Source organism: Amblyomma americanum, chromosome 2, assembly GCF_052857255.1.
Source record: "Amblyomma americanum isolate KBUSLIRL-KWMA chromosome 2, ASM5285725v1, whole genome shotgun sequence".
Lineage (NCBI taxonomy): Eukaryota > Metazoa > Arthropoda > Arachnida > Ixodida > Ixodidae > Amblyomma > Amblyomma americanum.
In genome coordinates, this window is record NC_135498.1 from 129,267,968 (window position 1) to 129,293,011 (window position 25,044).

A 25,044-nucleotide genomic window follows, 5' to 3' on the forward strand; every position below is an offset into this window, starting at 1 on the left:
CTGACGGAGAACAGACGGGACGTCAAGCCCGTGTGTTCGAGGAATGCACAGAGGCTCACCAAAGTTCGCTCACGAGTGCGCGCACTGCCCTGCGGCCACAATAGCGTCTTGATGGAGTCTGGTAGTATGCCCTGCGCCCTATAGGCCGCGAGCATATCGCGACGAGCATCGGCGAACGCGGAGCAGCGAAGGAGCAGATGTTCTAGTGTTTCTACACGAGAACGATGTGCCGACGAACTAAGACTGCAACTTGAGTCCCGCGCGTTTCAGTAAGGCTTCTGGCAGCGGATCTACGTGGTTTTCCGCTCTGCGCGTCCGTTCCGCGCGTCCGTTTCACCATATGTAGCAGAGCGGTTTGTCTAACGGGCAAGGCGTCGCGCCGAACGGGTGATTGCGTTCCGTGGACTCCCTGGCAGTGCTGCGACACGCTGTCGCGTTCAACTCTTAAAGGCGAAGCTTACGCGTCCTACAATGTTTTTACAATGTGAATATGAGGCGATGGTGGCGAAGAATTTCACAGTACACCTAGTCCACGAAGCTTCGGCCCTTCAGTGATAAGGGCACTCGACTGCTGCGCCAGAGTACACGCGATAAATCCAGCCAGTTCAGTCAGCGTTTCGATAGAGCCGAACCGAAAACGCGCCAGTGTGCTGTGCGATCAGTGAACATTATAGACCCCCAGATGGTGATGGTGGTGGTGGTGGAGGTAATGGTTTGTATTAAAATAATTGCAAAAAGGGAGGTAAATATTTTTGCTAGCCCCAGCATCTACCATCGATACTGAAGCACCTGAGCTGGGGCAGCGGAAATAAAGGATAGCAGGCAGAATGGAGAAATGAAGAGAAAGAGATGAGGGGACAGGGTAAGTAATATATTCAAACTATTTACACAATAAGAAATGTGTCCATTTGTGCGCGTGATTAGTTCATGTTGGTGGAATTAAAACGCACACGGGTCGAAATTATTCCGGAGCCCACCACTACGGCGCCTCCTTCTTTCTTAGTTCCTCCTTTATCCCTTCCTTTACAGCGCAGTTCGGGTGTCTAACTCAGACATGTGAGGAAGTTACTGCGTCATTTCCTTTCTTCAAAAATGTAAATATTAAATTGGCTGCCCCGCCGCGGTGGCTCAGTGGTTAGGGCGCTCGACTACTGATCCGGAGTTCCCGGGTTCGAACCCGACCGCGGCGGCTGCGTTTTTATGGAGGAAAAAACGCCAAGGCGCCCGTGTGCTGTGCGATGTCAGTGCACGTTAAAGATCCCCAGGTGGTCGAAATTATGCCGGAGCCCTCCACTACGGCATCTATTCTTCCTTTCTTCTTTCACTCCCTCCTTTATCCCTTCCCTTACGGCGCGGTTCAGGTGTCCAAAGATATATGAGACAGATACTGCGCAATTTCCTTTCCCCAAAAAACCAATTATTATTATTACTCTTTATGGAGGAAAAACGCTAAGGCGACCGTGTGCTGTGCGATGTCAGTGCACGTTAAAGATCCCCAGGTGGTCGAAATTATTCCGAAGCCCACCACTACGGCACCTATTTCTTCCTTTCTTCTTTCATTCCCTCGCTTATCCCTTCCCATACGGCGCGGTTCAGGCGTCCAACGATATATGATACAGATACTGCACCATTTCCTTTCCCCAATAGCCAATTATTATTATATTATTAAACTCCGCTCGGCTACTGATCCGGAGTCGCCGGGTTCTAAACCGACAGCGGCGGCTGCGTTTTTGTGGAATAATTTTGGTTTTCAGTTTTTCCGTGTTCTTGTAGTATAATGAAAATGATAGTTAATAGGAAAGACATGGCGCCCGTGTTTGTGCCATTAAAGATCCACAGGTCATCTAAATTATTCAGGAGCCCTCCACTAGGGCAACTCTTTATTTTACTACAGCTTTCCTCCTTTCTTTTATGGTACGGTTGGAGTGTCCGCCTAGATTAGACAATTTTTGCACCGTTTTCTTTCCGTAATCATCCTATGTTTAATAATAATAATTGGTTTTTGGGAAAGGAAATGGCGCAGTATCAGTCTCATGTATCGGCGGACACCTAACTGCGCCGTAAGGGAAGATTAAAGTAGGGAGTGAAAGAAGAAAGAAGAATCAGAGGTGCCGTCCTGGAGGGCTGCGGAATAATTTCGACCACCTTGGGATATTGAAAGTATTTTCTTCGGCGGGCGCTCGAAGCGAGCGGACATTTTTTTTTAGCTCTCTGCTCCTTCGGACGCTGGGCCTAGGGATTCGCGGCGCTGCGGGGTCTCCCCATGGAGGCCACAGACACCGTGAAGGAGCGAAGGCCTGTGTTCGGCGGTGAAAATGAGCAACGCAGTGCAGGCCGCTCACGCTCACGATCACGGAGAGGAACGCCATCCAGACCTAGGTAGTCCAGCACCATTCGGCGAATGCAGGCCGATATCGCTGATCTGCGGCACACAGTGAGGTGCCTGACGGCGGCGCTCATCACCACCTCGGAGAACCTCGAGTTCGTTATCGGGACCTTGGACGTGTCGCCGGCGGACCCACGCTTTCTAGCCTTGAGGGACACCATGGCGCTCGCTCACCAGACGCAGAATTCCATGGCGGCTCCCTCCCCGCCTCTGGCCACCCCTGCGCTTCCTGCCGCCATTGCTACACCTAGGGAACCGGCTGTCATGCCCTCTCCCCCTTAAGGTGCTGTTGCGGGCTCACCGCGGACACCTGCAGCCGAGGAGATCATGTGCACCCCTATGGACGAGTCTGTTCTCAGGAAACGGCGACGCTCAACGGTGTCCGAGGAGGAGAGCGACTCGGAAACCAATCGCGGTGGCCAGGCGGGAAGCTCCAAGCCCCCCCACCGTCACTGTTCCCTCTCCCTCCACACTCGAAGGAGCAGGGCCTTCCCCGCACGAGCCCCATGGAGCCCACCTGCAGCCTTCTGCTGATGCTGCTGCTGTTGCTGCTGGGGCGACGGCGTCCGGAAGAAAACCGGGTACGACCTCACCAAATCCCGCCGCACGAGACCAGGCTGCGGCTGGGGCTTCGTCTGCTGGCAGCGAGCGCGCCCAACTCCGCGGCGCGCCGCAGCAATGCGCCGCAGACAGCGGCGACGCTGATGCTGGGGACAGCCTGGTCCCGTGGCGCGCCATCACTACCAAGGCGCAGCGGCGCCAGAGAGCTGCCCTGGAGCGAGTCGCGGCTGCCGTGGAGGTCCCGTCCAGCCTGGTGGGCACGGTGCTGTTTCGGCCGGCGAACCGGGGCACCGCCTTCACCAGGGAACAGGGCTGGGAGTTGGCCGAGGAAATCGGATCCCGCCCGGGCGTCCTCGCCGTCCGGGTAAACATGCGGCGGAATGCGGTGGCAGTGGACGCGGGGAGCAGCGATTATCTCCAGGCCCTGCTAGCCACAGCCGTCATCCGCCGCGTGCCGGTCTGCGCCAAGGAGCCTCCTCCTCGGAACCAAAGCTCCGGCCTGGTCTTCGGTGTGGACGGGCGCAGGACGGCGGAGGAGCTGCTAGCGGCGGCGGAGTCAACGGTGCCGATGGTGTCGGCGTCTCTGTCGGGCAGCACACTAGCTCTCCGTTTTGCGGCGCCGACACCACCGGCGTTCATCACCATATTCAAGCGCAGGCTTGCGGTCTGCCCCTGCCGTCCCCGGCCGCTCCAGTGTGCCAGGTGCGCAAGCCTGGGGCATTCCACTGAGGTGTGTCGTGCTCCTGCCCGATGCACGCGCTGCGGCGGGCCGCACGAGCCTGGTACCGGCGCGAGGAAGCCTCGCGGCATTAACTATGGCGGACGGCACGCAGTCATTGACCCAGTGTGCCCGCACTGGCAGCGAGAGCGTCACGTGGCCACTTTAATGGCCACATCCATGCACCGATGTCCAGGCGGGTTGTCCGAGCCATGGTCCAGGCTGAAACAGCGGCCCCAGCCCAGCAACATCAGCAGACACCGCGCGCTCTTTCTTATGCGCAGTCCGTCACGGGAAGACCCCAGCAGCAGCAGCCACCGAAGCAACGGCAGCGCCGGCAGCGGCAGCGGCGATCCGGTTGCCCGGCGTCCCGTACAGCGCGGCCCGAGCCTGCGGCCGCTTCTCATGGCTAGCCCCCTGACGCACGGGACGCGGAGATCGCGCGCCATAAGCTGCCGTTGCGCGCCCTCAGCGCACTTTTCACGTAGGGCACCGATGGACACTGGGCTTGCTTATAAGCAGCGGGTGCTCCCGCACAGATAAGCCAGCATTATGGCTAGTCGCCGGACTCCCTCCCGCATGCCATCCATTCTGCAGAGGAACGTGCGCTCACTTGCGGCGCGGTACGCCGAAATGCGAGTTCGCATCGCACAGGATTCGCCGGAAGTTATCGCGCTGCTGGAGACGTATGTACGTTCACATGACGGGGATTCCCAGATGGGGCTACCTGGCTACATTGGCTACCACTCAACCACCACGTGCGAGGAACCCACCTGTGCCGCAGTGCCCGGTTGTGACACATCTCATCGCCCGGGAAATCAAGCTGGGGATATACGTGCGACAGGACGCCCAGCACACCCGCGTCGGCTCGGCGGCGACGACATCTGACGCCCAGGAGTGCGTGGTGGTGACAGTGCGCGTCGGTGGTGTTGACACGTCGGTGGCCAGTTTTTATGTGCGTCCAGCTGTCGCGTGGAACGCGCTGTGTTTTCGTACTGTGTCTTCGTGCTGTGCCCCACGCCAAATTATCTGTGGTGATTTTAACGCCCCCCATAGTGCGTGGGGCAGTGCGCACCACGCCGCGCGTGGAGACGACGTGCACGACGCAGCAACGCAGCTGGGACTTACCCCCTTGAACACCGGCGAGCCCACCTTTCGACGACGCGGAACAACCGGCTCCTGCATCGACGTTGCCTTCGCATCCAGAGGCATCGAGGCGCCATGGCGCCGATAACCATCTCTCTGCGGCTCGGATCATTACTCCATCCTAATTGAACCCACTGCGTTGGAGGCGCGCCCCAAACGTGCCTACTCCATTACCAACTGGAGTGCGTTCAGGTGGGCGGTCGACAAGGCGGCGGCCACTGGCGCAGATTTCTTTTCAAGTCTAGTTCGAAGCGCTCTCGCTGCCACTAAAAGAGCAGAGGTAAAGGCAGGGCAGCCCACACCTGATATGAAGCTGCTCAATCTGCGCGAGAATAAAGATCGCGCAGAGCGACGGGCGCGATGGACTGACTGAGCCGCCGACTTGACTGTCTACAGCGCAGCTATGCCAATAAGCTATACCGCCGTCAGTGGGCTTCACAATGCCAAACGATGGAGGAAGATGTCAGCTCGTGGACGCTGTTTGACACCCTGCGGCGCATCACCGAACCACAGGCAAACGGTCAACCGCTGGCCACCCTCGCAGTTTCCAGCGGGCTCAGCTTTGAACAGTTGGCAGAGTGGTTTGCCGATAGATTCGCGCCGCCCAGCCACGCAAACTCCGCTAACATAGCTGCTTCTGAGAGCCAGAAGCGACGCCAGTCCCTCGTCTGTCGCCTCGGAAGGTCCATGTGATGCGCCGTTCACTGCGGCGGAACTGAACAATGCGCTGCAGCGCTGCCGCCGCCGCTCGGCGCCCAGACCGGACGGGGTGACATACCAGATGCTGCGAAACCTGGATGCGCAGCAACGACAGATCCTCCTGCAGCAGATCAACCTGGTGTTGGAACGCGGGTAGCTACCGGAGGATTGGCGAACCGCGGTCGTTTGTCCCATCCGAAAGGCATGGCGCCCACCTACGGAGCTGAGCGGATACCGGCCAGTGGCATTAACATCGGCGGCAGGTAAGCTAATGGAGCATATGGCGTTGCAGCGTCTGAACGAGCGTGCTGCGGAGGCTGATTTGTTTCACGAGCGGCAGACGGGTTTACGTGGGATGCGGTGCACGGCTGATTCTATATCGGACTTTGTTACAGCGCTGGAGCATGCCAGGGCGGCAGGCCAGGTTGCGCTGCTGCTACTACTGGATGTCTCGGGCGCTTTTGACAACGTTCACCGCGCACCAATTCTCGCGGTGCTTGAGGGGCCGGTGTGAGCGGGCGCCTTTAGCAATATGTTCATGGCTTCCTGAGCGGGCGCACCATTCGCGTACGAGTAGGGGGTGAGCTCTCCAAGTCTCGCCCGGTGGACATGGGCGTGCCGCAGGGTTCTGTCTTATCGCCATTTCTTAATGTGGCCATGTCGGTGGTGCCGGCCTCTCTAAACCACGAGCGGCCGACACCATGTGTACATGTCCATATATGCAGACGACATAGCTCTGTGGTGCCGGGGACCACCGGGCGAGGCGTTCCGTGTGCCGCGGTGCCTTCAGGGAGCCCTGACCGCAATCGATGCCAGCTTGCGCGGCCTTGGTCTGTCGCTAAGCGCGGACAAATCGGTGGCCATGGCCCGCGTTTCACGCTCGCGCGCCCACCTTGCGCCGCTGTCACTGGACGGGACTCCGATTCCTTGGCGTAAGTCGGTGTTGTACCTTGGTCTAGTCATCGACTTGCGCCTTTCCTTCCGCCCCGCGGCGACCAAGGCCTGTCTGCAGATGAAGAGGATCATCGCCGCCGTGCACAAGCTCACCGCTCGAGGCCAGGTCATCTCCCAGCAAGCCGCGCTTCGGCTATACAATGCCGCAGCTTTGGGAGCTGTGCTCTATGCGCTGCTGCTCGTCACGGTACGTTGCGCAATCCGTGCTGTAAGAAACTCGAGCTCCAGCACCGCAAGTCCCTGTGCGTGTGCCTAGGCCTGCCAAAAACTCGCAGTGGCCGCAACACTGGCTGAGGCAGGAGCGGGGACATTTGAGCTCCAAGCAGCGCGCAAGGCACTGAATCACATCGACCGGCTTCCCCGGGCGCCGGACGGCGGCTCGCTGCTGCATCGTATGCGCTCGCAACCGCGCTCACGAAAGGGCGCGGTGCTGCTCGAGTATGAGGAATTGACACAAGGCCCCCCCCCCCCCCCCCCCCACGGGTCCTGTGCGCCCTGGCCTGCTGCCTCGGAAGTACTGGGAGAGATCTTCGGCATTGCAGGAAAGCGGAGCACACCCCTCTGTGCTGTGCAGCAGCTGGCCAGAGCCGTCATACACGAGGAGCTGCAGGACCATCTCCTCGTGTACACCGACGGCTCACTGGCCCGCGACAGCTGCTCCCTTGCTGCGGCGGCTACCATCCCCGCCCTGCGACTGCACAGCCAGCAACACGCAACTTTCCTGGGCTCCTCCACCACGGCGGAGTTGATGGGGATCCGGCTCGGGCTGGACCTGCTGCTCACCCTACACCCTCCGCAGCCCAGGAGTGCACTGCTGTGCGATTTCCGCGCCGCGATCAGCCGCCTGCAATCTAACGGCCGCGGTACACAACTAGTGCGAGAAATTCGCTCGCGCATCGAGCGCCTCGCGCAGAGAGGATGTGCCGTGCGTGCACAGTGGGTGGCCAGTCACTGCGGCATCGTCGGCAACGAAGCAGCTGACGACCTCGCGACCGCTGCACACCAACTACCTGCCAGCGATCTGCCCCTTGCGCTGGAGGCCGTGCGTGCGGGCATCGACGACCATCTCCGAAAGCAGCACCCCGACCCACGCATCGCAGGAGGTGAGCACACCGACAGTATCACCGGCTGTCGCGGACTTACACGGTCACAACGTGCAATGAGCCTCCGCGCGCGCGTTGACTGCGTGTGGCCCGGGGAACGACGGGTGCGTCACGGAATCGCGACGAGTGATGTGTGTGACGGATGCGGTGCAGTGGAAACCCTAGAACACCTGCTGTATCACTGTGCCGCGTTCGCCGATGCTCGTCGCGATATGCTCGCGGCTTATAGGGCGCACGGGATACTACTAGACTCCATCAAGATGCTCTTGTGGCCGCAGTGCAGTGCGCGCACTCGTCAGCGAACATTGGTGAGCCTCTGTGCATACCTCGAACACACGGGCTTCACGTCCCGTCTGTTCTCCGGCTGGTAGTTACACGCAGTGACCGAACGCTCCGCGAGTTCTACCTTGGACGATGAATAACTGAACGCCCCACTCCAGTTGTAGCCAGCACAGTGCTGTGCGCGTGTGTTTTATTCCTCTAAAGTGAACTAACCACCCGCACAACCTGGACACATTTCTTTTTGTGTAAATAGTTTGTACACATTACTTCTCCTCCTTTCCTCTCTTCCTGTCCCCTCACCTCTTTCATTTCATTTCTTCATTCTGCCTGCTAACCTTTATTTCCGCTTCCCCAGCTCAGGTGCTTCAGTATCGATGGCAGATGCCGGGGCTAGCAGAAATCTTTTCCTTCCTTTTTACTATTATTTTAATAAATAACCACAACCACCACCACCACCATCTTTAACGTGCAGTGACATCGCACAGCACACGGGCGCTTTAGCGTTTTTTCTCCATAAAAACGCAGCCGCGGCGGTCGGGTTTGAACCCGGGAACTCCGGATCAGTAGTCGAGCGCCCTAACCACTGAGCCACAGCGGCCTATTTTCATTGTACAGCACACGGCTGTTTTTTTTTTGCCGTGCGTCGACGACAGGTCAAAGCAAAATGAAGAGTAACAATAATATCTCCGCTTCGCTTAAATCTCAGATTCTAATTTGACATTGATTAAAACTTCGATGCAACGCCACCAGTACAAATCAGCGTTGAAAGCAAGCAAGGGTTCCAATTATACTTTTAATTTATTGTGTAGAAGACTCTTTCTTAACCACTCATCTTTTGTGCGCTGAATGCATTAGCTAGCGGTACCTAATCAAGAAAGCGCCGGCTTCATTTGCGGTCTAGTGGTTCTCCTCTGCGCGTACACGAGCTTGCTCATGTTAATGTCCGGCACCACATACTTTTGTAACTAATTGTCTCGGCCAGGTATAATACGTGCTCCCAAGTACCCTTGTTTGTACACATTGATTGCTGGTGTGGCGGTCAAACTTCTATTTTTTTTTATTTAATAAGAGTATGTAGCAATGGCTAGCCAGCCAATCTTTATAACTTCATTCTTTATTTAAATTCACCTTGCAAATAAGGCGCGATAGTTTTAAAGTGTTCGTGCGATCGCAATGGGTTTTCTTGGCGCACCATTACGCAGATATCGCCGACTTTTCACGCGACATCACATCCTGCTGAATTAGACGTCATCACACGTATTCCGAGCGGCTAATTAGTGGCCCGTAAAACTGTTCTCCTTTAATGTCTTTTGCGCACGTTGGTGTGCGACGTGCTTGTGCAAATCCTCTGGTTATCCTCCTGAACGAACATACTCTTTGGTGAAGAGGTTGCGCCCGGCTCCCGACCGAAGGGACGCAGGTTCACTTCTGCTTGACAACCTTTTAAAGCGAAAGCTTCACCACGGCCACTCAATTGCAACGCACTTGGTGCCATTGAGCGGCCGTGGCTTTACTATCCACGCGGATCTGATTTCGTTGCGTCTGCACGAATGACTTCGAACAGTAGGAGCGGAGCTGCGCGCTGCCTATCCGCCGTCTTACTATGGACGACGCAATTCTGCCGGAGCCGACGTCCTCGAGAGTGGGTACTCGCAGACGTCGGACCGAGTCTGATCACCCGGTCGACATTGCCAACTGGTCGAGGGATTTAGTAATCGATAGGGAGCGTAAACGCGATAAGCGGCCAGCCGAAAGGAATGGAGGGCGGGAGCTTCGCCTGGCACGACGGCGAGCGAAAGATGCCGAATGAAGACAGCGACGAGCCTTGTTAGCAGCCGCGGCGGAGAGTGACGAGGCACTGGAAGCGAGTTCTCACAGTGCGGAACTCGCAACGACCCACGCGGTCCGTCTGCCTATCAGGCTGTGCTTCGGCCCCAAGAACCTTAGAAAGTGACCTCACACGTAATCCGTGGTTTCGCTTGCATAGCTGGGGTTAGCTGAGCTAAGCCGACCTATATTTTTTTTCTTTGAAGCGAGCCTGTTTTTCTACGTCACTACACCCATTCCACGAATTTTAATTTCCCAGTCGCGCCGATGCCGGGTTTTCCTCAGAACGGGACTATGTTTTGCTTTAAGGAGCAATGCGTTGTTAGTCAGCGCCTTGATGGTATCCAAAATCAAGAAGGATTGATACCGGTCATAATTCACGGCAGTTGACAGGCGTGAATTTATTTCGTTTATTTTCTTAATGCTGCTTAATAGTACTAACTACTAGCCCTGCTTGCAGTCCACTGTGAGATAACTTACGCTGACTTTATAAAACACAGTTAGACGGCTGTACCTCTCGCTTGCCGTAGACATCTCAATGGCACCACGAAGGGGGTAAATTGGCAAATAAGTGCACGTAAGCACACTCCGTCTCCGTTGACACCGAACACAGATCCCTGGAAGCGATCTTGATCGACGTTTCCTTCACCTACAAACCACAGTTAATGAGGCAACCCCGTGGAACCCTTACCTCGTAAATGACAGGGAGGCCGTGAAAACGCTCGACGCAAGGTTGCAGGACGTCACCAATGAGGACCACCTCGACGTCGCCGCCTACCTGTACTCAACTCTAAGCACGAATACGCCTATATGAGAGTAAGAAAGGGAGTATGCTTCCTAGGAAAGTAGGCATATGTAAAAACCAGATGTGTGCGTTAAGAGACAAGGAGGGCAATGTCATTAGCAATATGGATAAGATCGTTAATGTAGCCGAAGGGTTCTACAGAAATCTATACAGTAGCCAAAGTAATCAGAACGTTAATGATAAAGACAGTAGCATAAACCGTTGCGGCCACCCGACAATAACGAAAGAGGAAGTAAAGAAAGCATTTGGAACAGTGCAAAGGGGAAAAGCATCTGGCTAGGATGAGGTAACAGCAGATCTGTTGAAAGACGGAGGGAAGATTATGCTACAAAAACTAGCCTTCTTGTATACACAATGCCTTACGAACTTGACCGTACCACAAGCTTGGAAGAATACAAACATTATCTTAATTCATTAGAAAGCAGACGCCAAGGACTTGAAAAACCGACCGATCGGCTCACTGTCCGTTGCCTGGTAGTTATTTACTAAGGCAATCACTAATGGAGTCAGGACAACCTCAGACTTTAATCAACAAAATTATCATTCAGGCTGTCGTAAGGGATATTGAACAATAGATCATATTCTCACTATAAATAAGGGGATAGAGAAACGCGCAGAATATAATTTACCCCTATATATATCCTTCATTGATTACTAGAAAGCATTTGACAAAGTGGAAACCTCAGCTGTCATACAGGCATTGCGTAATCAGGGTGTATAAGAGCCTTATGTAGGAATACTGGTAGATATCTACAAGAACTGCACAGCTACCGTAGTCCTGCATAAAGTGAGCAATTAAATTCCGATAAAGAAGGCCGTCAGGCAAGGAGACACGATCTCGCCGATGCTGTTCACCGCCTGTTTACATTTGGTGTTCCGAGGCCTGAATAGAGAACAGTTGTGGATAAGAGTGGATAAATAATCTGCGATTCGCTAATGACGTTGCCTTGCTGAGTCACTCAGGAGATGAAGTGCAAATCATGATCAATGAGCTACACAGAGCATAACGGTGGGTCTAAAAATTAAGATGCAGAAAACAAAAGTAGTGTTCAACAGTCTAGCAAGGGAACAGAAGTTCACAATTGGCAGCGAGGTGCGGGAAGTGGTAAACATCTGCTTAGGGAAGGTAGTGGCAGCTGATACGTATCATGACAGGGAAATAACTGGAAGGATGAGACGGGGTGTAGCGCATATGGCAGGTCACAAGTGCAAGGTTGCCAATATCCCTCAAGAGAAAAGTGTACAACAGCTGTATCTAACCGGTACTCTCCTACGCGGAGAAACGGTGAGGCTAATTAAAATGGTTCAGCTTTAATTAAGGAGGACGCAGCGAGCCATGGAAAGAAAAAGGATAGGTGTAACGTTAAGAGACCGGAAGCGGGCAGAGTGGGTGAGGGAACAGACGGGGGTTAATGACCCTCCTTGTCGAAATCAGGAGGAAGAAATGCGCAGGGCATTTATTGCGAAGGAAAGATAACCGCTGGTACTTACGGGTAACGAATTGGATTCCAAGAGAAGGCGAGCGTAGCAGAGGGAGGCAGAAATTTAGGTGGCAGGATGAGATTATGAGGCTTGCAGGCATGGGGTGGGCGCAGCTGTGAAAGCAGAGGATTAATTGAAGAGACATGGGAGAGGCCTTTGCCCCGCAGTGGGTGTAGTCAGGACGATGACGAAGCTGCGCCCTAGAACACTCTCCTTTATAAAGGGAGTCTACTGGAGGACACCCGATTACATTTCAGCACCGTTATGTTAATATCGTGCAGTCCGCAGAAGAACACCGACGTTATGCCTGGTTGCGCACTCAAGACGAGTAGCGTGCAGACCGTTGACATTACAAGCTTCGTCGGCGCCACGCAGAATACAAGCTAGCTGACCGAGTCACATCCATTTGTCACGTTGGACTCGGTGAAAACGTTTTCGCAGCTACTGCGGGCCGTACTACATGATTCGCCTGCTATGTCTGTGGGACTCTGAAGTTGTTCTTGATGGAGTGAGATCCGTGCGGCGCCGAAGCCGAGGAGAGGTATTGCGTGTCGTGAGTCGAAAGCCATTGTATGAGCGCTTATATAAACATGTGTTCGTGCTCATGCACTTTATTTCAAGGAGAAAGCTTTATATGTTCTATTTATTCAAAGCTGCTAGTTGTCGGCGTCGGAGCACAAAAGATCGGAGAGCCATGGAGATGGCAAGAAGTAGAGAAAGAGAGAAATTTTTTTGCCACAGGTGCCGCGAACTAGAGCCGGTGAGTCCTGTGCGGCCCCATGTGGGGGCAACGTACTGGGCCCATGAAATGAGTGAAAGTTGCGTGGCAGGTTGATGAGTTGGTCCCAGCATTCCGCAGAGGGAGCTGGCAGGAGGGTTTCTGGAGGAGGGTTATTTTCGCATCCCCAGAGGATGGGCGCCTGAGTTGTGGACGACACGTGGTTGCAATTTGGGCATCCGGGGTGGTATTCTCCATTGGTGATTAGTGATAGCCTTCAGTGGCTGAGGGTTTAGTGCGTCTATAATCTTCGGAGCAGGGTGGCTTTTGCTCTCTGGAGGTCTGGTTGAAGAGGCTGCAAAGGGTGTCACGTCTTTTTATGAACTTTGGTGACGTCGGCAGAAATCTGGGGCGCTTCAGCGAATGCTCCAGGATCCGTGGCGTGGCCGCCGGGATTGTAAATCTTCGGGCAAGTCGGCCGGCCCCTTCCTTACAAGCCTTTGATGCGTCAGTGGTGTAGACAAAGGGTTTTTTATTTTTCAATCTTTTTAGGTTGCCAGAACCTGATATATGTCCCTTCGCTACCACTGTTGCCCTCACAGTCGCAGAGGACTGTGCGCGTACGGCGGTCAGCGATAGCTAGCGCTATGGCTGTCTCTTCTGCTGCGGCAAGGGAGGGGGCGCACACCGCGGCGGCGGAGATAACGGTAGATCGCGGCGTGGTTGCACAGACCACGTAGGTTGCACATTGCCGTGCCGCGTCCATGAGTGTAGTGTGTTCGTCGGCACGATAGAAATCATCCAGTTCCCGGGCTCTGTGCTAAAGGCGCGCGTCTTGTCGGTGAGGCAGCCGCTCTTAGGTAGCGGTTTGACAGAAGGGCGGGTATGTAATACACCTGGCAAGAATTGGAGATGGAAGCGTCTGGAGCAGCTTCGGGGTGAGGACGCATTACCGAAGAGGGCGTCGCGGTTGAAATAGGATTTCAGATGGCGGAAGGCGGCATAGCTTCGGAGGCAGCAGGTGCCAGCATCAGACTACTTGCTGCATGACTTAGTCGCGCCAGTGCTCACGCAGTAGGAGTTACAAGTGTCTTTGCGGAGGGTTTCGTGGCTGCGCGGGCGTCACTGTGTCTTCAGACTCAAATGCCGACGGTGTGTGTGTAATGCAGTCAGTGATGGTATAACGCTTTATTTTTTTCGGTAACTTAGTAACGTACCCGTTACCATTTTGAAACTGTAAAGGTAAACGTACTTACGTTATCATTTTTCGATAACGTGAGGTGTCACATTACTAGTTACTTTTTTTATTCCAGTTTTGACACCCTCCTCCGCCTTACTTTAAAAAAAAAGCGTGGAGGGCCTAAAGTGATGTTGCAGATAAACAAAATGTACAGGTGTTGTCAACAACCGTTGTTGTGGCTCGCGTGCATGCCAGAAACACTTGCCCTTGACGACGCACCCAACTGAAAGAAAAAGACTGAATACCCATAAAGCACGAAACACGTGCACAAACACGCATTCACACACTTGCATTCACCCACCTCCCTTCCCAATCCACTGCACGCACAAATCTCTAAAGAGTGGAAGCTTGCCGGGCATTTCGGAACATCAGAGTGTTCAAAATTACTGTACATTTTCTGAGAGTTCAGCGATGTTTTCTTTGGAAAGATAGAATTGATGTTGAAGGGTCATTTTGTGTTTAATGTCATGTTCAGAAAAAGGCTTCACCATATGCCACAGTGTCTGAAGCCATCACATGGAACTCTGCAGGCAACTCTAGGTCACTCTAGCATAGCTGAGCTCCGGCATATTTGTGTATATTATTCGTTTAAATCAGGATTTCGGGTAAAATCGCTGTTTTGGCTAGAAGCTTTATATGAAATACAACCTTTATAAAATTTTTATCGTGACTTCTTGCAGCGAAGACGCACTGATTAAAATTTATTGCCATGCAGTAATGAAAAAGTAACGAGTTGTACTTTTTTTCGGTAACGGTAACGGTAAGGCGTTACATTTTTTTGTAGCTAACATCTCCAGGATTCTGGTCCATGCGCCACGAAAAACCGGTCTCGCCATCTCGTGACAGTGGGCGGCGCGGCGGCGCGTGACTCAATGGCGATGAAAAATAAAAATTAATACCTCGTCGCGCATAAAAGTTATAAAATAGCTCTATAGCAAAGGTGTTAAGCTCTTCCTAAAGTTTATTTTAATAGAATTTCATTAATGTAGCTTACATGCTGCGTTTACCATCCGCAGTAACCTGCGATAGCATGGAGCCTTTGGCGAGGCCCTGAAAAATACCCCACTTGACTTCACCTTACCGCTCACTACAGCCCTAATTTACAATATATCGACAAGCTCTCCGGGCGTCAGGTAGCGTAATGTACTACCTTTAAAGAAATATAAAGTATGTTACATTTTAATGAAGCAAAACATTTCCTCGCTGTTTTTATTTTGCTCATGCATTCTCAGCATCGGCAAGTAACGTGTGTCGCCCTCTCTCGTTGTTTTGGCAAGGCGCACGTCTTCGCTGCAGTGTTCCTGTTTTTGGAGTTTGCTTTGGGAGGTTGAGCCGTGCCGTACAAATGCGCACTTTTGTCAAAAGTGCCCCCATCGTAGTGATGCTATGACCATGGGCTGCTACATAAAATGCTACAAGAAAGCGCACGCCTTCTATGAGGTATATAGAGGAAACTATAAGGAGACTTTTGCTTGACAGTTACACTTTTAATTAGGCGCGTACAGTGACCACAGGGGCATTGGTTGTAAAGAAACAAGGAAACAGAGAAGCAGAAAACAGCAGTTCCCGGAAAGAAGCGCCAAGCTTGGGTAAAGTGCTACAAAGCAGAAACAGACGGCAACAGAAACCTGAGCGCACTTGGGGACACCCGAACGGGTGCATCCCGAAGAGAGGGGACAAAAGACCACCAACAGCCCGGCGCCTTTAATTGGCAGCGACATAGGGGAGAGCCGTGCGGTCGGCGACAGACGGCGCTTCAGCTCTACACACCCGCAAGCGGTCTTCTTCCCGAATGAACTCCAGATGTCAAACACGGCGCAAGTGTGGGGGTGGGGACGCGACCACCAAACCATGTGCACTTGCGGGTGAGAGGGAAAAGTGCCTCGTGGACACTGAGGGTGAAAAAGCGTTTGGACGGGGCCAGTGGAAAAAGAACAGTCGTCGGAAGAAGACGTGTGTAATGTCTCTTGAATACAGCCAATGTTTTTGTTATCGTTAAGCAGTTTTGTCCCCGTGTGATTCATCCGCTATTATTCGAACCCCAAAAGTTTAAATTCCAAAGTTGGAGCATTATCGCTAGATATAAAAGAAACTACTATATATACATTACATTGGTGATAGTGGAATTGCGTGTGCATTAAGAGTGCATAACAATGAAACTCTGAAACTCCGGGGGAATGAAATTCCCGGACGCTAATACCTAGAGCTCACTCACCGATACTTGTATATGGGTCTAACACTCTGCAATTAAAATATCAAAATCGTGTATTAATGACTACATTTGAACAATAATACTATTAGGCTCAATAGCATACAGCTCTTCGAAAGTTTTGTCTATGTGGAGAAAGTGCAGCACGGATGCCTTGAAGTGAATGTTGTAGGTGCCAGGCGGCAAACCTGATGCTGCGTTTTATGGCAGTAGGTGATTTGTCCTCTGCAACAATTAGTAGTGTGGTAGTTTACAATTTTTTTTTCTAAGTTGGTAAAGTGAATCCCATGATTCGATTGTTCGCCGTCGATAAGGGCATTACAATTGCTGTAATCGATTCTAGTTTCGGTAATTATATCAATGGTGTACATAAACTATGAACCGCTAACGAAGACTTCATAGATATTCATGCTGGCAAGTATTCTGAAGACTGCGCCATCTGATCGGCATGCAAGAAATACGCCGTTACCCAGAGCAGCAATCAAGAGTCAAACTTTAATTAAGTGTTCTTGATTACGATTTAAATTTGCTGAGAAATGAACGGAAGTTATTGTCGTATAACACGAGGTTTCAAAGCTTACTGGGTTTCTCCAGCGCTGCGGCTGGGCTGTCCACCCAGCCCGCTTGTGCAACGTGGCGGTCGCATGATTAATTAGTGACAGGACGCTACGTACGCGCGGCCCTGAATATGCAGTGAATTTACCGTGTTGCGAATATGTGCAACAGCACTTATAGACGCTCTCAGACTTGTGGCATGAACATATTAATTTTTTTTTGCATGTGGGGTGCAAGCCTACCCCCGCCTTTTTATTTTTTTGCTTTCGCTCTCCTATGTATTTCTCGGTATCCTCTCTCTTTGCCTTTAATTCTGCCGGTTGCAGTTCCGGTACTTGAGAGATTAGATAGCAGTCGCCGGGCCCGCAACATTTTTAGATTACTTGTATTTTCGTCAGCTGTTGTCTATGAAGCGATTGGAAAACTGTTACTTCTTCGAGGTGCGGCTCCGGGCGAGTTGCACCGACCGCGGGTGTAAGAAGAGGGTGCCATTTCCAGGGAACGATTAACATCTCCCCGCGACTTTTAAATTTGCCTTGATTGGTTTTCACAGCCTACGATACCAAGCACTCGAAGCATGGTATTTTCCATGCAACGCCTTAGGCCTTTTCTGTAAGATGACTGTCTTTGAAGGGGCGGAGGAGGCTTCCGATAACGGTGGCAGGCTTGTGTGTAGTTTGCATTCCTTCCTTTCTGACAATACTGGCCAAGTTTTCGCTGACACCTTTCGCGTGCGAACTGCATGCGCCTTTTTGCCGCTGGCGTGTCCTTAGCTTAAGCATATAGAGATGTCTGCGTTGTTTCCTTTTAGGTTTTGGATGATACTTGGAGTGAAGAATCGCGTTTATTCATTTCTTAGAAATGTTTTCTTTTGCTGATGATGAGTTTTAATAGTACAATGGCAACCTCACACGAAGCGCAATCGGATGAAGTGTTTTTTTCAACCCAAGGTTAGGTGAAAGAGCATTTTCCAAGCACTTTAACTCAAAGGAACAAAGCGCCAGGGTTCGAGAAAGCTTGTGCCCATTGGAATTCAGTTGGTACACGGCGGCACTGGGGAAACAATCACACACCATCCTCGAGCAGCATGCTTAAAGCGATTTGTGATTGCTGTTGTCGCGGATTTTGGAACAAATAAGAATGAATTTGGAATCGTCTTAACCAAAACTTGCTTGAATTTCACCCTACCTTTCAGACACAATTTTGGCAATGTGCCTCCCACACAAGATACGACAACAAGACCCAATGTTCGCAGCTTCAAACGGATGAAGAAGGGTGAGGGGCGGTAACCTGAAGGGCCAAGGATGTGAGCAGGCACATAGGTAGGGAAAAATTCTTTTTCCAGAGCTGCACGGTCAGCCGGTTGCAGGGTGGTAAGGGGGAGGAAGAAAAGGACAGTGGGGAGGGGTCTTCTGCTGTACCTTTGCCTGCCTTTGTTTTTTTTCCTTCTTTTACTTTTCCCCGCATCGTGGAGCGCTGACCGTGGTTTCTTGTTGAGTGACAACTGAACATTTTGACAGATTTGCCTATCTGGTTTGGTTTGAAGACATATAAAATGTATGCCTCCCAACCAAAAACTTCAATTTAAACGCAAAGTTTCGAAGCTGGCTCGGCTCCTTCATCAGGGGTGGCTGATATCTCTGTCACACGGGCAACGCAAATGCCTTTAAGAATCAGGTCCTTATATCCAGAGGTCGAAGTTCGATGGAGGCGAAATTCTAGGGGCCCGTGTACTGTGCGATGTCAGTGCACTTTAAAGAACTACGGGTGATCGAAATTTCCAGAGCCCTTCACTACGGCGTCCCTCATTGCCTGAGTCGCTTTGGGACGTTAAACCCCCCATAAACCAAACCTTATATCCAAAGGCGTAAGGTGTGCAGCTATATGGCACAAATTTTGCGCCTTTGCCGCTAAGGAAGGCCTTGGAGGCGAAGGCGCTAGTCAGAGACCTTTGGAGCCTAAAGGCGCGGCCTTAGAGAACCTACGATCGCAGTGTCATTCAACGTCAAAAGTAAAGGCAATAAAAAAGATACAGCCAACAATGTTTGAAAATATTTTTTAAATACAAAAGGTGTGTCTGGCTTTGCTTTTGGTGCGGGTGTTTTTATTCTATGCACAGATCTCAATACAGTGAAAGTGGTGCAGTAACATCGAGTGCTCCTGGTGGCCAAGGCAATACACAATACGTGCTGCTGATGATGAGAGTAGCTCTTGCAATACTTTTAAGGAAGCTATCAGAATAAAAAAAAATTGTCTGAGCTCAGTGAATGAAAAGATTACGACACTTTAATTTTAAAACACTAACTTCAGCCGCCTCGAGCACAGCAGCGGGTTCTAAGCCTGAACGACTGTTTCACCTTTGGGCTGCACCGTGTAGGTGCGTCGCTGCTCTAAGTTGTCGATCCTTTGGTGAAAAAAGGTGCCTTTGCTGGAATGGCCATCGAGGAATGCCGTGTGAAAGGGGTATAAGTAGCTAGCTTCTTTAAGTATGGAGGGGAGGAGCGGTCAAAAGAACGAAAGCTGTGATGTGAAAGACGTGGGGGAGGGGGTGGAAGGGGGGTTTAAGGCTGTGAGTCACGTTGCCGCACTGTGGCGAGGCCGTCAATGGCGACTTGTTTTCGTTGAGTGGAATAAAGAAGTCCCTGGGCCTATAGACCTCCTGCATGTTTGTAAACAAACGATGTGGCGCTGCAGTCGCTAGCGGGCTCGTGGTAGGCAAAAGGCAAGGGAGTGTCGTCGCGTAGAGGTGTTGAGCGCGGGTTTTTAAGGCTTGTAGGCGCGTTATCAGTTTCTGCGAATCACAGCAATGGTTGTTGCTTACAGCTTAGTAATTTCTTGAAGTACACGAGCTCGAGTTGGCCACGAGCGGGGTATTCAGTGAAATAGTTCGCCACTGTGTATTGTATACAGGGTCAGTAGTAAACAGAAGCGTTTCTGCCGTTGATTTCTACGCTAGGCATTGAATAAAATAGGAAGTTTTTGACACTCTGCTCTAGCCAGAATGATTTTGCTTCGGGACAGTAGTGAGAGGATGTGCTGGCGATCTTTCGGCGGGGCAGACGTGCGCTCTCCAGAGACTGCTGACATACGTAGGTGTCGTGCTGTGCGAAAAGTGGGGACAGCGTCGTGTCCTTATTCTCCTCTAGCTGTCCCGCTTAAGCGCTGTTTTTATCCGCAGGATCACTTACCAGCCAGGCCGACTTCTCCCCTTGTTAACCTGGTGGAATTTTTGAAAATTTTGATTTCGGGAATTATTCTCTTTCTTAGCCCTGGGCTGTTCTGTTTTATGACGAAAAATGATAGCAAAATATTCAGTAGAAATATATAGAGTACTCTTTCCAGATGCGGTGTCGTCGAAAATTGTGAGGTAATTCCTTTGAGGCTTTCTTTGAGTTCAGGGCCGCATTTCTTGGACCAAAGCGCAAGCGAACAGGCCAAAAACGATGAAATAAACGTTAATTGTAAGGCTCGTTTTCTGACCTTTCATATTTTCTACGATTGGCATCACTCACACCTTCGTAATTTCGCAACGCATGAAAATAGAATGATTCTATTTGTCGCAAACGATTCCTGAGACGTTGAGGAGTGTAATTTATCTCTCGATTTTTTTTCCTATACGTGCAGTATTATGTTCGTTATTTTTGTAAGAAACGTTTTTACGTAACTATGCATGCATAAGTACATGATCATCTAAAAAAAGAAGTAATAGCGTCATATACAAAACAGGGCTTTGTGAACATGCTGCCATAAAAAATTTGCGCACTTTCTACTCAATTAGTTAAGACCTTGAGGTTACTTGACGAGGGTGTAATTATAATTACCCAAGAACTGCACCAGGTATAGCTAAAAATAAAAGGCATAACTGAAACTAGCGTAGCAATTTCATATTCGCACCTAATTTAGTTTTATATCGCGTGCATAAATAACGAAAATACTTTTCATTGCCGCGCCCCCTCTGAATCTCGACACGTTTGTTAGTAGCACGCCCGTAGCTGTTTCTTTCCAACCAAGCTTCGCGGTCATGAACTGCATCATGAAACATGACACATGCATGATGCAATGAAAAAGCATGTGGCTTTTAGCACACTTAAGCTACGTTATTCTAAGCACGCCAACGTGACCGCGCATAGACTTACCAGACTTCTTTCTACTCGAATCAAATAATTACGTTGGTCATATTAAGAAACACTTTCTAGTAAATATCAAATGCCATAAGACGTGCCATTAAAACATGCTGTGCTCTTAACAAAAGAACGAATTCCTTGGGGTCGATTGAACCTGCAGGCGGGGGCCCCGTGCACACCGGTTCAAGGTGATAAATGCGTGCGCAGCTACCTACGTGCTTTTTTTTCTTGCGCAGTTATAAGCGTGCTATGCTGATGTTCAGGTGAATGAACGCAGTAACTTACATGCTATTAAGTACATTGAGTGGCAGTGCCGATCGACTCCCAGACTTCGCGCTTTAGTACCGTGGCCCATTCCCCGTTAGGCAGTTTACTACTGCGGTATTTATCGCGAGGAGCCTATTGGGGCTTATTTAAATTTCCTTTTATGCTACTACGTGGATCGAACAGTGACGCAGCTGATCACTACAAGCTGCTTCTGCTGTGCGCAGGCATGATATGGAGCCGCCGGTAGCTGCAGCAGCTGCTGTAGGCACCGGCTGGCCTTAGCTGTTTTGCCTACCATGCGAAAGTCGCTGCTGACATCAGCGCCACCGCATCTTCGTGACGTCGCGGGGTGAAGAAGGTCTATACTGGGGGCAGGTTTCCTTTTGTGCGGTTAATGTTGTTCGGGGTGGTTTGGATGTGCCAGGATTCAAGAAGGAGCCTTTTTTGGTAATTTGTTTCGGTTCCGAGGATGCTGGTTTCTTCGAAGTTGATTCTATGGTCGGAGTCCTCGGAATGTTCGGCTACAGGAATGCCCTCTCTTGCGAAGTTGCGGACGTCTTTTCTATGTTGCCGAATTCATTCTTTGAGATTTTTTTGGTTACGCCGAAGTAGCTTTTGTCGCAGTCGGCGCAAGGAATTTTGTAGACAATGCCTTGGGCTTTTTCTCTCGGCGGCCGGTCTTTGGGAACAGGTAGGCAAAGCACAACAGTGTTTGTGGGCTTGTGCGAAACCTGGAGACCCCCTTTTTTCAAGATTTGGGTGATGGTTTCGCTGATGCCTCCGACATATGGTAGAGTGACGTATTTTGGTGGTGGCACTGGTCCTTGTGCGTTGATTTCTTGGCCCATATTGTGGTGTTTTTGACGTCGAATGGTTTCTTTCAATAAATATTTTTGGGTAGCCGTTTATGATGATTTCTTTAAATATCGTGCGTTGTTTCTGCGCTATGTTGCTCCTCCCTACGGTTTGAAGCACGACGAAGTCGGTGCCTTTGCGAAAACGGCGCGGAAAGGTCAAGGACACACTTTTGTCTCCAGGTCGTCAAAAAAAAGTTTACAACCGCTAATGTATCAGTCCCGGCAAAGGGTCTCTCCACACGCGGACAAAAGTCTCCTAAAAATGACATCAGAGCTTGTGAAGAAGATCAGTTGCATTCTTTAAAGCCTTCCATCAACCTAAGGAATTCCACAAGCTTTGTTAAAAGCGCAGCGCATCACACAGCTAAACAGTAGCACAAAAACAAATTTTGGATGATTTAGCGTGATTTCGCCCAATGCAACTAGGAGCGCTAGCACATCGGTTTTCAGTGCTGTTTCGGTGTTCGGTTCCGTTGAGCACGGATGCAGTTGATGAAGACGACGATATCCAAAAGACAGCGCAATAGACTGGTATTTTAGGACGCAGAATGTGCGGTTGTGGCAGTGTTGCAGTTGTCTAATGCAGTAACCAGCAAAACTGATGTGCTCTCGCCGCCCCGGGTTCGAGACTCACTCGCGGCCGTAAAATATTTCCGATCATTTTATTTCAGGTCAAGTAAATCTCAGACATACAGACAGACCACGTCGAAATCCAAAATTGAAGTCTCAGTGCCAGAATAAAAAATGCGACCCCGTTAGCCCGCTGTTGTTCTGCCAGCTTGTGGAGGCAGCGGTTGGAACCATTGCTCGATGGAACCGCATCATCGAGTGGCCATGGTTCTCACCTGCTCACTCAATGAAAAAGACTGCACGCTGAAAGGCTTTTACTTAGAGCCTTTACTACGTTCCTTGTCATGCAGCGTGTGTGCACTGTGTTGTTATGGCCTGTGTACAGTGCAAAATAAAGCCGACCATTGTGAATGGGCGAGGCCCTTCTGCGGCCACGTAATTGGCGACAGCTTCAAAAAGCACGTGTTTTCGCCTCGTGTGGCAAGAAATGAGTCGAATGGAGCAAACTGCTCCTTTCACCAGAGATCATTTGGTGACGAAAGGGGTCGCGCACGGTGCATCGAGTCTCCAACGCCACTACATCAAAGACAAAAAAACACCGCTAAGTACAACACAAAAATAAGGAGACTCGGTTAAAAAAACTAAACATTTTGACAGATTTGCCTGTCTGGTTGGGTTTGAAGACTTATAATGAACTGCACATCTCAGTCTCATCTGCAGAACAAGCACAGAACTTGAGAGAAAAAAAAGAGCAACGCACCATATTCGAAGAACTCTTCATGAACGACTAGACAAAAACTTTATTCAAAAAACGATTCGACGTCAAAACCACGACGACATGCGCCAAGAAATCAACGCACGAAGACAAACTCCACCACCAAACACGTCACTGCACCTTATGTCGGAGGTGTCAGCGAAACCATCGCCCGATTCCTGAAGAAATGGGGTCTCCAGTTGGCGCACAAGCCCACAAACACTGTTCAGCCTTGCCTACCTGTTCCCAAAGACCGGCCGCCGAGAGAAAGAGCCCAAGGCATTGTTTACCAAATTCCGTGCGCTGACTGCGACGCAAGCTACATCGGCGAAACCAAAAATCTCAAAGAAAGAATTCGGCAACATAAAAATGACGTCCGCAACTTGGAAAGAGAGAGCAATCCTGTAGCCGAACATTCCGAGGACTCAGACCATAGAATCAACTTCGAAGAAACCAGCATTCTCGTAACCGAAACAAATTACCACAAACGCTCTTTCTCGACTCCTGGAGCATCCAAAACACTCCGAACAACATCAACAGCACAAAATGAAACCAGCCCCCAGTATATGCCCGGGGACTTCAACGAAAAAAAGTCGCCATTCCCTGCCTCCCTGCAGTGCGCCAGCGTGACTAACAGCCTAAATCCCCCTCCCCCTCCCCCACGCGTTTCGCACCACAGCTTTCGTTGCTTTGACCCCCTCCTCCCCTTCATACTTAAATACGCTAGCTACTGCCCTGGTCACCCCTGATGAAGGAACACTCGGCTTCGAAACATTGGGTAAAAATTAAATTTTTTGGTGGGAGATGTGCAGTTTATTATGAGACTCGGTTACTACTGCAGAATGCCAGATATCTTATTCTTTATTGGAATATATTTTAACATTGCTTTGAGTACGCATGGCGCCACTATTTTTTTATTCTTTTAGTCGTGATATCACTGTGCTTGTATACCGCTCAGCGGGGAAACGTGAGCGCGTGCTTGTTAAGACTTAAGACTTGTTATCTTGTTCGGTGAGAATTTGTGCAATAAAATGCGGCGTTTAAAAAAAAACAAAGGAAAGGATTGGCCGCTTCATGTGTGTGTACACAGGTTGACTCATTCTCATGTACAGGTGTGTGAAAGAGCGGCTTCCTGGCTAACAAAACTAGGAAGTGTGTCGCCGTGCACGGAAGCGTGACTTTTTTGAGGATAAGTGATTCATCCAGCATAAAATGTCTCTTTTTTATGAGGACATGACCTAATGTCGGATCGAAGTGGTCGTGTTTCCTCGAGGTGTCCGCGTCGGAGGAAAACTGCGCCCCTGGTGGTGTTTGCGGCTGGGCGGGCAACCCAATTTAGGCCGGTTTCGTTTAATCGAACACACTAATTACTTTAGATAACTATGCCCGCATGTTACCGTTACTGCAGCGGCGCCGAAATCAAATTTTGCAACTAAGAGAAGGATCAGCGTCGCTGCTTTGGCAGGCCTTCTCGCTTAGCAGTGCTTGTCCCTCGTTGATGACATTTAGCTTTAGCAGTGAGCGATACCGCACGTCGCTTTTTTGCTTTAAGTACCTCCAGCTGAACGCGCAAATTTTGTCAAAAAAAGCGTCCCAGTCTTACAGCGTCCCGATACTTTATTATTTTTTTAAACAATGACCGTAATAAGCTTCCGAATACAGTTTTAGCGCAGAAACGCATCCAGTTCCCACATTCAGCAGACTTTAGCGAAACCTTCTGAAATTCGTTTGACGGTACTAAAAAAAAAGGAAACTTTGCAACCACGAGCGCAGAGAGGGATTTGACC